The sequence below is a fragment of the Mastomys coucha genome, unplaced genomic scaffold (genome assembly GCF_008632895.1).
Source record: "Mastomys coucha isolate ucsf_1 unplaced genomic scaffold, UCSF_Mcou_1 pScaffold7, whole genome shotgun sequence".
Taxonomy (NCBI): domain Eukaryota; kingdom Metazoa; phylum Chordata; class Mammalia; order Rodentia; family Muridae; genus Mastomys; species Mastomys coucha.
In genome coordinates, this window is record NW_022196913.1 from 6852481 (window position 1) to 6864313 (window position 11833).

The 11833-nt window shown below is 47.5% G+C and overlaps 1 protein-coding gene and 1 long non-coding RNA gene across 2 annotated transcripts in view; one reads left to right on the top strand and one right to left on the bottom strand.

Moving 5' to 3' along the window:
- The window catches only part of LOC116081682, a 5623-nt gene extending 2530 nt beyond the window's left edge, over positions 1 to 3093 (top strand). The window contains exon 2 of the long non-coding RNA XR_004114966.1: positions 402 to 3093. This is a non-coding gene — a long non-coding RNA (uncharacterized LOC116081682). The remainder of the gene's footprint in view (positions 1 to 401) is intronic.
- Gata3 (GATA binding protein 3) overlaps positions 1 to 4112 on the bottom strand; it is a 30734-nt gene extending 26622 nt beyond the window's left edge. Inside the window, exon 1 of the mRNA XM_031358277.1 lies at positions 3929 to 4112. The gene's annotated coding sequence lies outside the window, so the exon portion shown is untranslated. The remainder of the gene's footprint in view (positions 1 to 3928) is intronic.
- Positions 4113 to 11833: the final 7721 nt, after the last annotated feature.

An 11833-nucleotide genomic window follows, 5' to 3' on the forward strand; every position in this document is an offset into this window, starting at 1 on the left:
CCCCCCCCCCCCGCATGAGCTGAAATGCAGAAAAGAGAGCAAAATCAAACCGCGGTGAAAAACGAAGCAGGCAGTGGGGCCATACTGGCTGAGCCTTACTGCCCCTCAATGGAGACACCTTTCCAATTAAAACGGTAGACCTGGGAACTTTAGTAATGTAGAGAAAGAAGGACGCTAAAAGTCACTGGCCACGAGAAGAAGTTGGTAGTAGAAGCCTGTAAAAAAAAGGAGGGGGGGTGTCAGGGAGGAACCCATGGGAATTTGAATGAAAAGACGATGCATCCGCAGATCTCCCGGCTCCCACGCCCACCCGCCCCGGGTCTGGGGTCCACTTTCCCAGCGATATGAGCCACTGTTTTAGATATGTGTTTTGATTTTTTTTTCTTATTCATCTATCACAGTTTAAAACACCAGAGGAAAGCTACCCAAGCCAGAAGGAACCGGGTAACGTTGTGGAGACTACCAAAGAAGAGACGCGCTAGGCAATTAATTACTCCCCTCGCACTCCGCCCTCAGCCCAGCCCCGGCCCTCGCCTTCATCTTCGAGGGATTCTTGCCCTTCCTCAGCCACTACTATTTTCCCTCGCTTGAGAAAACCCCTGATTATAGCGAGATTTAAAAAAAAAAAAAAAAAAAAAAAAAAAAAAAAAGGTAGACATAGGGTTGAAGCGGAAAGGGACAGGCAGACAGGGAGAAGACCGGGGATTTCTGCTTTCGAATAGAACAAAGCACGGCGTCGGAGATGCTGACTAGGGAGCCTAAGCACAGGCTGGGAAGAGAAAGAACTAATCCAGAAAGAAGGACGTGTGCACTTTCTAGCTATCCCTGGAGGAATCGTGGGAAAGAGGAAGGAATGCGGGTGAGCCATTGGGAAGTGCAGGCTCCGGCAGCCGCTCCTCTGCCCTTTGGCATCATTAATTTTCGGTGGGATATTCGCAGCCTCTAGACCTGGCCGGCTCCCAGGAAAGCTCCGGGCCCCACCTTTAAAGCACCTAGAATTCGTCGTGGCATCCAAGAAAATCTGGAGCCAGGTGGTTGGGGCTCGACCACTTAAACACACAGGCCCCTTCGTCTTAGTAAAGTCGTGAAGCCGAGAGGCTGAGGAGGGCCAACCTGGGTCACCTGCTAGGCTCAGCCTGGCCTCTAGGTTCTCCTGGCTAGCTGATCCCCAGCTAGCAGCTAGCGCTCCGCAATCCCCAGCGTCTGCAGCCCACTCTCCTCTGGAGCTTTGGTGGTTTCAAAAGGAGAAAATGGGCTTTATCTTGGAGATGTGGGGCTTTTGCGTCTCTAGATTAGCCTAAGGAATCGGAGTGCTGGAACGCCGATTGTTGGAGGGACAATCCACCGTGGACTAGGGATGTGGAGGCTTCACAGCAGAGAAAAGCAGGAGGAGATGCGCTTCAGATCCTGGGACGAGCAGAAGATGGCTTTTTTTTTTTTTTTTTTAAAAAAAAAAAAAACAAGAATCATCAGTGTCATTTGACACGAAGTTGACCCCATAGAAAAGATCGTGGTTATGCCTAGCTCAGACTGGCAAAAATGAAGACTTCCCGGGCATCATGGGTTCTTTGCCCAGAGCTACTGCTTGCCGGTCTGTGTGGGACTCTCGGGTCCAGGTCCAGGTTTACCGGGCACCCTCCACAGCCTGCCACCTCAGCAAACTGAGCTCCAGCATTTTGTCACATAAACTAAAACAGCGACCAGACGCAAGTGCTGACCCATCACTAGCTCCTTGCAGACCCCCTTCTCTGGACAAACCGAGACCTCTGAGAGAGCGCCTGGCAACCCTTCTTCATCCAAGTTGCCTGTGCACTCATTCAACATCACCCTAGCTCCGTTCGACCCAAAAGGAAGCAAAAGGTGCTCTCTGCCCCACCATTAATGAACCTCCCGGGTTATTCCAAGCGTTAGTGGAAAGGGGTGATCAGAACTTGGAGGTACACAAAGGCATACCTGGAAAGAAACACATACTCAAGTGTGAAATGGCTTAGCCATCAAGAATAAAATAACCCTCCGGGGTAGCCTAGAGAGAGTCAAAATAGCCCAGGGCTAGAGAACAGAAGGTTTCCCCCCTTCTCACGGTCCCACTCACGGTCCCGTCAGAATCCTTATTTCTCTATCAAAGTCTTCACTACAGGGCACACAAATTGCTAAAAAAGATGGAAGCCTTAGTACTCCCAAAGATACCTGCAACTTCCCTGAGCCCTTCTGTGTGGCTTTGGGCAATTGGCAAACACACAGAAGGACACTATCTGTCCTAACGCACGCTTGCACCCCCGTCTCTTCACTATGCACACATGTTTTCTGCAAGAAGGCAGAATCAAAATAGGAAAGAAAGGAAAATGCAGATAGCCTGCCCTGGGCTTTGGATTGTAACAAGAGGGCTGGAGAATCTGGGGCTGCCAGCAAGGACCGCTTGTGTAGAGGGTGATGTCAACCACCACCATGCATGGTATTCTCTATGCCCTGTTGTGTCCTGGAGCCAGAAACCTTAGGCCTCAGTGAGCCACTAACTTGAACCTGGAAGCTGGGCCTTCTGCTAAATCCTAATGCTAAATCAATCAGTAAACAGAGTTCATTGATACCTACATAAGTCTTGGTCTAGCAGGACAAAAATTACATCTAGACCTAGTTCAAACTGATAGAGAACATTTTTACTCTTGTTTTATAGGAAGCCCTCTTCCCCACAAACAGCAGTTTGGGCAGCCAAACAGCTTGCTTAGAAATACCTGGACTCGTTAAACTTGGTTCTCTGGGATTTCTTGGCCATCAACCTGCCGCTGGCAGGGACAGCCTACTTCCACCACCACCAAAGAGTAAGGGACTGCAGAGAGGACACCTTCATTATCTGTCCCCCTTCAGAGTTCTGGGTCTCTCAAACTGTGATTTCAGGGTCCTGGGGTGGTCTCTAAGGGGGAGGAGATGGTCAAGAAATGTGGAAATACACCTACACCAAGGGGGATCTAGCAGGCACAGCTACTTCATTCCTATTCTGGATGGAATCACACCTGTCAGTTTGTCACCCTACTCTATTAAAGAATTAGATTTAAAAAAAAATAATAAAGCAACTGCTCTGCTCATATCTCAGATTCACCAGACTCTCCTTTCCTTGCATTTTACCATTATCCTCTCTCTCTCTCTCTCTCTCTCTCTCTCTCTCTCTCTCTCTCTCTCTCTCTCTCTCTGTGTGTGTGTGTGTGTGTGTGTGTGTGTGTGTGTGTGTGTTCTATTTCTGAATGGCATATTGGAGATGGAGGTCTGCTGGTCTACTGTCCCAGGAAAAATATCCAAATTTTATCCCCTTTGCCTTCTCACTCCACAGAACCCCAGTCACACTCTCTGGAAAATGGGTTTTCTCTCCCACCTCAGGGTGATTCCGTAAACAAGGGCGCTACCCTCAGAGGGTGCCAGATGTTGACACATCTGGGCTCCAACTTTGTCTCACAGTGCACATGTTTCTTAGATGATATGCAGACAATGAACCTACACATACCCTTGTAAGCAGGGAAAGTAAACATGGAGTTGACACTTGGGCACTGGCAGCCACCTTGAGAGAAAGCTCCTGAGCAGATGGGCTATTTCCTCTATAGTTCTGTTCTCCTGGCAGTGAGAAGCATCTACCCAGGGCTCTTCCCAAGCATCCCCACCATCTCTTATTCCCCCCATTCAGTTTTTCTTTGCACCCCAAGTTCTGCTAGCTCCTTCCTCCAAACAAGGACATCCACACACTCTTGAACCACGATCACCCAAGGTCACTGCAGGAAGCCAAAGACTTCCAGTGCCCAGAAAGAACAATAAGGGGCTGAGGTCTAGTTCACTTTCTTCCAGAGGCAGCTGTCCCCGTGGGGGAGACCTCCTCTTAATTCTCTCCACGTGGAACAAGGAGAAGGCTAACAGAGGAAAAGGAGATAGTTATGTACTCACTGACCAGGGCAGGTCTCTCCTGAAGGCCAGCTGTTTTTTATTTTTTCCACCCGCCTTGCTGGAGATCTGAAGGTAGAAATGACCGGCGGACTTCACAGTTGCCGAAGCTCCCGCAGCAGCCGCGGCTGCTTCACTGCATCTCAGCCCGGCTTCCAGCCAGAGGTAAAAGCTAGCTGATGTGAATCCTTGCTAAGAGCCCCCTCCCCTCTGCCTCCTTTGGCTCAGTGTAGACAGCAGAGCTCTTCCGGGTTGCAACGGGGTGGGGGGGAGGAGGGAGGAGGGAAGAAGGAGGAGGAGGGAGGGAATGAATAGCATCCCCTTTTGCAAACACACAAACCGCACATCAGAGGTGTGTGAAACTGAGTTGGAAGGGGGTGGGCAAGAAAAATCGCCTGAAACGTGACCTGCCCCTGGTGCCTACAAAGCCAGCCCACTGTCTTCTGACAGGGTTGGAATTAACACTATAAATGTCACTGTCCTGTGGAATGGGCCGTTACCATAGGCGCAATCGTGTTTGAAAGTATTTTCTTCTCACTTTTGAACAAATGGTTCAATAAGAGGTTCTATGGGCACAGCCAGAAGCGATCGTCGTATGAAGAGCTAACAAACTAGTAAGTCTTCAAAGTGTTTTCCTTCTCCCAAGGTTTAGATTTAAATAGGCACCCCCATTCCCAAAAGCAGAGGCTTCACGTTTACTTCACACTGCTACCACCATCGACACCACCATCACCACCACCACCACCACCACCACCACCATCACTACCACCACCACCCTTTAATTAGAATTCGAATGGTTTTGGCTGGGCTTGATTGCTGTTGTCTAGTCCAAGTGTAGAAGAATATTCATCGGTGGCACATAGACTAAAGGATCCTATGGGTCCCAATTCTCTTAAATTATTTCAAGAGGAAATTTTACCTTTGAGGAGAAAAATAAAAAATAAAAAACAGGAACAAAAGCATTCAGGGAAAAATTCTACAAAGGAAATGAAGCAGTTTGCTCCACCCAGGACCCAGTAAACTGCAATGTCCTGCTTGGAGTACCCCTCCCCCTACACACACACCTTCTCATCGTGTACCAAGAGAATCTGCCACGAATAAATTTCAGCTAGAGTGAAATGAAACCCCATAAACACCGAGGTAGAAAAGGGTTAGGGTCCATTTGTTTTGACAGGTCGAGTTTTCCCTTCACAATATTTATACAAAAAGAATATGGAGACTGACTTTTAAGATAAATATAGCTTTGGGAAGAAATAAAACAAAGTTTTGTCCGCGGCTGAACCATGAAGTCAATAAGCTTGAGCTGCTCCGACCGGTTGGGTAGGAAGAGGTGACTCAGTGTCCAGTTTGGGGGTAGTCAATTCCTGGGAGTAGGGGAATGGTCAGAGCTGTTGGAACAGCTGAGGTGGGACAGAGGACAGAGAAGGAAGGTGAAGCTGGGAGGCCCAAAAGTGTTAGTGGGCACCCGTGGAGTGAAAAGGGGTACCTGGGTGATGGGTACCACCTTGCAGAGTGGGTGATACCACGACAGGCACGCCTTTCTCCTAGATACTGTCCGCGACCTGTCTCTACCTCTACAAACCTGGAAAGTCTTTCCATTTAGACACCAACCCGCCTGCCAACGGATCTGTGCCTCGGCGGGGCATCCTCTAGGGTGCGAAGAAGCCAAGAGTGGAGGAGCTGAGAACACCGTTTACCAATCTGGCAGAAGGAAAGAAGGGGGTCTTCTGGCCCATTAGGGAACCCGGAAGAACCATCTTCGCCAAAGCAATTCTGCCGGTCCCCAGCCCTGTCGCTCCAGCACTCCGCCACCAAGTGGCAGAGTCAAGCTCTCCTGTAGGCTGTGAGGACTAGGCTGGGGCCATGCTCTCAACAACCTACGCCCAACCTGTTGCCCTAATGCACCCTAGGAACTGTTCAGGAAAGCCCTCGGTCCTGGGAAGATGTTACTGGCTTCCGGGAAGCATAAGAGACACAAGCACCCTTCCTCTTTGCTCATAACTGTGTGGTGGCTGGAGCAGAGACCAAGGAGGCACGCATGTGCCCACGTGACTACTATAGTCGATCTCCCAACCCCCTGCACCCAGCGGTATCTAGACCCCACTTCTAGGTCCCGCGGGCGGGTGGGGCCTTATACGGCTTTCCCCCCATGCTTCCCATTCACGCTTCTTGCCCCCTTCCATAAGATCCCTGCTGTCTCTCCCCGTCTCTCTCCTTACCTTCAACAAGTTCGCCTCCAATTTGAAAGCCTATTTTTCCTTAGAATATACGTCCTATTCTGACACTTCCGAAATCAAAGCAGACTTTCTTCCCTCTCCCACTCCTCTTACTAAAGCTCCCTCGCGTGAGCACCTACCGTCCCCAGGTCTCCTCCGGTCTGCCCCGCCGGCCTCGCGGCGCTCCTTCCCTTCTGCGGACAAGGGCTACCGATTGCTTACAGTTCTAAAACGTAAAGAGCTGTGAAAATGGGGTCGCGTGCCCCCACCCCCACCCCGCCATCGCTCCCACAAGCCTTGACTGGAGGAAGTTGGGCTTCCAAAGAAACTAAGGAGGCTAAAAAAGAAAACCCTAAGGACTACAGCGTTCTGATAGGGGCTGTGTGGGGCTAAAGGCATGATCTGACTCTCTTAACAGACCGAAGGGTGGACGGGGGAGTTGGGAGAGCATTGAAGTGGGAAGGAAATGAGGTAAAGAAAAGAGAGAGTCCAGCGTAATAGCACGCCTTTAATAAATTGTCTCATTGCCAGCACTCCGGAGGCAGATGCAGGTGGATCTCTGGCAGGACAGCCAGAGCTTCAACAGAGAAACCCCGTGTTGGAAAAAAAAATAAACAAACAAAAAACAAAACAAAAAGTGGAGGCAATGGGGGAAGTGAGGGAAAGGCTCTGAGTCATTTATTCCCGATTACTGGACATCACCTGGGTACATTGCAAGGATAGTGCTGTAAGAAGTGCTGCTGAGTCGCTGTCTGATTTTCAGAGCAACTCCGTTGATTCTTGTTGAAATCTCAATCTCTCTCTGTCTCTCTCTGTCTCTGTCTCTCTGTCTCTGTCTCTGTCTCTGTCTCTGTCTCTGTCTCTGTCTCTCTCTCTCTCTCTCTCTCTCTGTGTGTGTGTGTGTGTGTGTAGTGTGACAAGAAATGACATTGCCTCCTTCAGAGGGTCGCTTCCCTGAGGATAGGATGGCTCCACTCACTAATTTTAGGGAGTGGTTTCATTGAGGATTTTTATGTGTCCTTTGGACACCCAGATCACAAAGGCACAGGCCAGTTCACAGCCACGGAGACCTCGGAGACCTAAAGATGCCACTGTTGGTTACTTACTACTGCTGCCTCCACCTGTGCCCTTTCTACCCTGCTACCTTGGGTTTTCTGACTCCATTCTCCTGCAAGGAATAACCACTGAACCATGCGTGGAATAACTGCTGATCTGAACTATTACATTTGGATTTGGGGTAGAAATGGGACCAAGAGACAGAAGTCATTCCTCACTGGTAAGGATTGTGACCTGAGCTAGCTAGGGACACAGTGTGGAGCCCTGGGGCTGGGGACACATATTGGCTGTGGGACGTGTCCTGGAGGCCATTGTGCCCTCCTAATGGCCACCATCGCCAGCTGCTTCAAACCCAGAGGTTAGTTCTATAGCTTTTCTCAGATCAGGATCTAAGGCACTGGGTTTGAAATATAAAGGGAGGTCACCAGGCACATAGAAGAAGATGGATCAGCAAATGACTCTGGGATAAATGAAACACGGGGTGCCGATCTCTGTGATGGCCATGGAGATAGGTTCACCCGTTGGATAAAGAAAGGGATTTCCCCAAATAGAGGAAATAATCTCTGACAGGATCTCCAATCTTTCTAAGACGGTGTGGTCAGTTAGTGGAGCATTGTTGTGTGTAAGGATGAGGAACTCGTAGCCATCCCGTTTCAGTGGGTTCCCATCACCCCATTTCTTTGCCCTAAAACCAGAAAGTACTTGTCACTGTGTCCATCAGTCTCCAACATCATCCTGCCTTTGCAACCTTCATGTGTACGATTTGAGATTATGTTAGAACTTAAAAAAAAAAATAAGACACTCTGCCAAACGACATACACTTCATGATTACCCTGTGTTTGAAAGTTCTAATCCTTCATGATACTGTGGTTGTACACCCTTGTAACCGCAGCATTAGAGAAGCTGAGGCAGAGAATCATGATGTTGAGGCAAATGAGGGCTACAAAGTGAGATTCTGTCGGAAACAAAACAAAATAGGAAAACAAAACGAAAATCTAGGCTTTTAATCCCACTCCCGGGAACTTATTCTGGAGCTGTAAAGGAGGAAGGTTTGGCTTAAAGGAATGCAAAGGCCACACAGCATGGAACCCACTGCCCACAGCAAAACATTTTCATTAAAATCAACTTGCAGGGCTGTGATTCAGAGTGTGTTTTCCTGATTCAGTGTGATTGGGGGTCAGCTGCAGTAGATACCTTGCTAAAAGGTAGCTATGAATGAATGCCTCAAAGGGAAGTTTGGAAGAAGAGCCACTAGAAATTAAAGACAAAACAAAACAAAATGACAAAAAAACAAAAACAAAAACAAAAAGAACCCTCAGACCCAATCCACCCAGGCATCCTAAATAAATAGCCCCGTTTGCAAATTCCTATCAATTATTACGTGATGGGAAAAAATCCTATCTGAAAATAAGGCACGTGGATGGGGAGAATTTTAATTAAATCTTACTGTGGATATAATGGCATGGAAGTGATTTTTCATTCGGCGCTTGCCTGCTCACCAGTGTTTTATGGCGTTTTTCTTGCCTCTGACTTTATTTTAAAATATTAGGCGAGGTGGAGAATTATAAACGGCTCTTTCCTTATCTGTCCTGCTCACATATCCAGGATCAGAGGAGCTGATTAAGAAAGAAGTCAGAGGCAACGCTGGATTCATAATGATTTGGATAATGAATCCTTATCTCTGCTTTCCAGATTATCTGCTTTTCAGCTCCCAATGTTTTGTTACATGGGATAATTTATTGCATCTAATACATCACAATGAATCTGATGGTGGAAAGTGATGGCCAACGTTGTGAAAAGGGGGCCCTTATTTTTTATCCCTGGGCAATGAAACTGCTTTTTGCAGTTTTTAATTGGGAAAATATAAGGTAGATCTGATAAAGGGGTGGGGGGCTGGGTATAATCTTGCCTGCCCGTGCTTTACCACGATGCTCTTTAATTAGTGTGTCAATTTCAGGCTGAAATTAACAAGATCGACCTGAAACCAGTGGTTAGTTTCTCTCCAGTGCCGAGATCCTAATTTTTAACATGATTTATTTTTATGAAAAAGGAGATAATTAATCATAAACACTGACTAAAGCACAGGGCCAGGTTAAGATAAAATGCTACTTGCATCTCTATGTAGAAAGAGAGCAATAATGGTCACTTTCCCAAGATTCCCTCTCTTCTCAGCATCTCTTTTGCCCCCACATAGTTCTCACCCCCACGACCCACTCCAGTCCCAATTCAAGCTAACCAGAAAATAAAGATCAATTCCAGGTTCCTCCAAACAGTCATTGCTTTTGCTCTTGTTCATGAAGTACACACACACACACACACACACACACACACACACACACACACACACATTCAGCTTTCAGCTTGCCTGGCTTTGTCTGTTGACACATGCAGAACAGGCACAGGTTTGATTTTCTTAGAGAGCATGGGTGGGTGGGTTCCCCCTTCACCCCACTCACGCACTCACATCAACTTCTTTCCATTTTAGAGAGAAGGGGGGCACATCTCATTTAATGGCTAATTAGTTCCAATAATTGGCATTTTTGTTTTCTTTTGTCTCTCATCCCAACACCAAAAAAACAAAAGCCATGGAAATGCAACAGGCATCACTCAGCTCTGAACAGGGCAGATGCCAGAATCCAAGACTAAGGCAGCAGCCCCTCCCACCTCCAAGTGTCGGACATCCAGGCTTAGGGACCCTAGAAGGTGCAGGAGTCCTTGGTCATTCACCCTTTAAGCTTCCTGTGCCTGTTGATTGCTTTCTGATTGTTTGGATCAAATAATCATAGGGAATATGTAAACAAATGAGAAGAGATTCATACATATTCGCCCTCCAATTGTTTCTCCTGACGTCAGATGGTAATTTCGTGGTAATTGGATGCTTTGCACCCCAATATGGATTGTCTGAGTTCCCAAGCCCCTCCCCGACACACACCTGTTTCTCTAGGAAGATTTTGTGGTAGGTGAGGAACTTTTTCTTAAAGTTATTCCCCATGATTCCTATTGTTTTCTTTTTATCCTACACTTAAGACTTACTTCTTACAGTGTGAGAATTTGAAGTCTCTTTCTGGGACTATAATGCCCCAGATAGTTTCTTGAAAAGACTGAATCAATCCTGTGGATATAGCCAGCAATGATGGGACAGATGGAGTACACAAGGGGAGGCAGGAGCAGGAATAAGGTTCTATGGGGGCGGGGGGAAGCATCCTTCTAGCCATTCCTAGAGTGGCCCTGCTTTCCCCCACAGTGGGGTTTCCCAGGATTCTCATTTATGTCAAGTTCAAGTCTCAATTCCTGAGCATGCCCCACACCCTTTCGAAAAAGAGGAAGTCAATAGCTATAGTCTCTTTAAAACTTGGATTTTACTTCTAAACAACTATCAAGTCTTAGGTTTATTCAGAAGAAGACACTTGATTGTCTGAGTTATTTCCCAATTATCCACCAGTTCTAGTCCTTCCTTGTCACCGTGGACCTCAGAGTTCTAAGTCTGTGCTTGGTATCTGGATGGTTTCCCCTCTTCCTTCTCCACAGTCCCCCTCCCCATCTCCATTTCCCTCTTTCTCTCCTTTCTTTATGACACATCCCTCCAAGAATTTCAAGTATCAATTATAAGTAATATGAATTTCTCAGCCTCAGCCATCGAAGTGCAGATGATCTGATAGGAGCCTGGAAACGCAGATTCCCTAGATGCGACAGACTGCTGGAGCCTACTGGGCCGTTTCCCATGCCCAGATGAACATTCAATTTTCCGGCATTATCTCCACACTTAAACTCGCTTTCTCCATTTCTGTGCCAAGATAAATTTGCATAATATTTGCAGCTGTAATTAGCTGATGAGCATCTCCCAGCTCCCCCTTTTGTTTCCCCCTGCATTTGGTCCTTCTATTGACGCCACGTTTGATCTTTAATATCACAGGATTCCCGATAGAGGGTTGAATATCTTATCTTACCGGTACCAAAATCTTCTAAGGAGGGAGAAAGGAAGGGGCGGAGGAGCTGGGGGAGAATGGCAAGCGAGCGAGGAAATGAAGCTTACAGTTATCAGAGTTGGAAAGGTTGCTTTGCAAGAAGGTGTAGGTACTGGCAGAGCTAATACAGTGACTGGAGATTTGGGGTGCATCAGGGATGGGAGTGGAGGCATCATTCTAGGAAGGGGGAGAGTCTATGGTAAATTGTTATTATTTAATGCAGAGTACACTAAATAATAGAGGAGATTGGATGGAGAGCTGAGCCAAGGACACCTTGTGGGGAGTGTGGGTTTCTCACTCTAGGCCCTGGATAGCTTCAAGGGGAAGGCAGAAGCCGCTTTGAGTAGGAAGTCTTCGCTCCCCTTGAGCGGAAATTGGAAGTTTCATGATAAGTGACTCTCTCATCTTCTCAACCATCAGTTAGTCCCCCCTTTTTTCTTTCCCAGCCCCACTTCCAAGAAATGGGAGCCCAAAGGGAAGCAGAATGGGAGTAGGGGAGGGTACAGAGAACTAGGAAGAATAGATACACAGTGTTGCCTCCAAAGTAGAACAAAACCAGAAAAATTACACTGTGGCCTCACCTTTATCATTTGTCTCCAAATTGGAAGTTTGGGAGGGACTGCGCTGTAGGAGGGAAGATGGCTTTCAGGAGCCACTGGCTGTAGTGGTATCTGT